The following is a 1,788-nucleotide window of genomic DNA, read 5'->3' as shown; positions in this document are numbered from 1 at the left end:
TATATATATTATGTCCTATAGGGTTACTATTGTTATTTCTGTGTTTGAAAATGTAGGATTTGAACAAATTCATTGTTGATAACTTGTGTTTTGTTTTTCGATCAAATACATAATTGTAATTTCAGCAAAGCAAAACATTTTACGAAGGACTTTATCTTTCTCCAATTTACTGAATTTATTTTCTTTTATTATATAATTAAATGCAGAAAAGAGAAAAATTAGTTAAACTTACAACTACCCTCTTCTATTTACATCAAATAAAGACATTAATCTTTTCTTCCCCTTATATATTTATATAAATGCATCATAGGCTCGTTTATATCACCTTAATTTTCAACCCTTTCTTTTGTTTTTTTAATATAATTTCTATCCCATTGTTACTATCATCCACCCTGCATCTACATTCATCCATTCCTTTGTTCTCAACATATTCTCCCAACACTTGTAACAGAGTTACTCCCTTTCACAAATTATTCTTTATCCTCTTCCATTCTGAATTTGCGTTCTCTAATTTTCCTAAATAAATTTATTCAAGCTTATTTCATTCATCATTCATTACCTATTTAACATATTCTATACATCCTTTCTTCTCGCTTTATTCAATATTGACTTATTTACACAAATCCATTTTCTACTATAGAATGTCACCTCAAGGTAGGCCTAGTGGCGTCATCTCTTGGTTAGGCCGGAAACTTATCAATCCACCCTCGTAAGTTTGATTTTTTCATTTTTTTAAATTGCAGACCCGAGTATTTGGTATCTATTAATTTTAGTGGTACTTGAGTAGGGGCAAAATATTAAAAAAACATTCGGAAAGTTGGCAATTCCGTTAAATGGAACAATTGCTAGCATTGCTACAAAGAATAATAAAGGACCTCGCTAGATCCTTACGGAAAATGGTTCTCTGTCAAACTTTGGATTCTGGTAGTTCTCGACGTGTCGATCAAAGTCGTAAAAACTCCTCTTCTTGAGATATGGCCCCTTAAAGTTGCATTTTTCCGTAACGATCTAGCGGGAAAACTGTTACAAAGCTGGTTTTTATTTCTGTGCATTTAGTACAAATGATAAATTTGTAGTACCTTTATTAGAAAGAACCGTTATCTAGAAAGAAATTTCTTTCGAAATGTTACATTATGTATTTTGCAAATTCGACATAACCACTTAAATTTTTTATGGTAATAATGTGACGATGTTGTTAAATATTTCATTTGAAGAGGGAAGTAACTAGTAGACGTATCCTGTCATAAAAGTAATTTTATTAAATGGATTATTGCATGTCTGATATTTAACGACGTGTGTTTTTCAGTCGAAGAAGATAATTAGGTAATAGGCCTGAAAGGACTTAGGAATGCATTATAATCACTGTAAAAGGATAACATTTAGTGTTAATATCATGATACAGAGGCATAGTTTTTCAGGCTCTTCAATTTTTAATTTTAGTCTTTCAGTACTTTTATTTGTTTTTAGTAGCTGAAAATTCTGATTTTATTTTACTAAAAAATCGCGAATATTCTCATCGTTTTCGGTCATGCTTGTTGTTTCCGTTATCTGTACGGATAAAAAACCTGAAAGTTATCATGATTTTCTGACATTGTCTTTTCAAGTACGTTTGTATTGAACACGACATAATATGAATAGGTCAGTTTTAGATTGTGAAATTTGAAATTTTATTCAATAGAAATGTTAAAATATTAAAGTTAGGCTAAAGCGTTAAATTGAATTAAATTATGTACAATATTGACAAACAAGAAATCATAAAATGGCGGAATTAACTTAATGACTCTGCAG

This window comes from Agrilus planipennis, unplaced genomic scaffold (assembly GCF_000699045.2).
Source record: "Agrilus planipennis isolate EAB-ADULT unplaced genomic scaffold, Apla_2.0 scaffold22, whole genome shotgun sequence".
In the NCBI taxonomy this organism is placed as follows: domain Eukaryota; kingdom Metazoa; phylum Arthropoda; class Insecta; order Coleoptera; family Buprestidae; genus Agrilus; species Agrilus planipennis.
Note: the sequence above shows the minus strand (reverse complement) of the source record.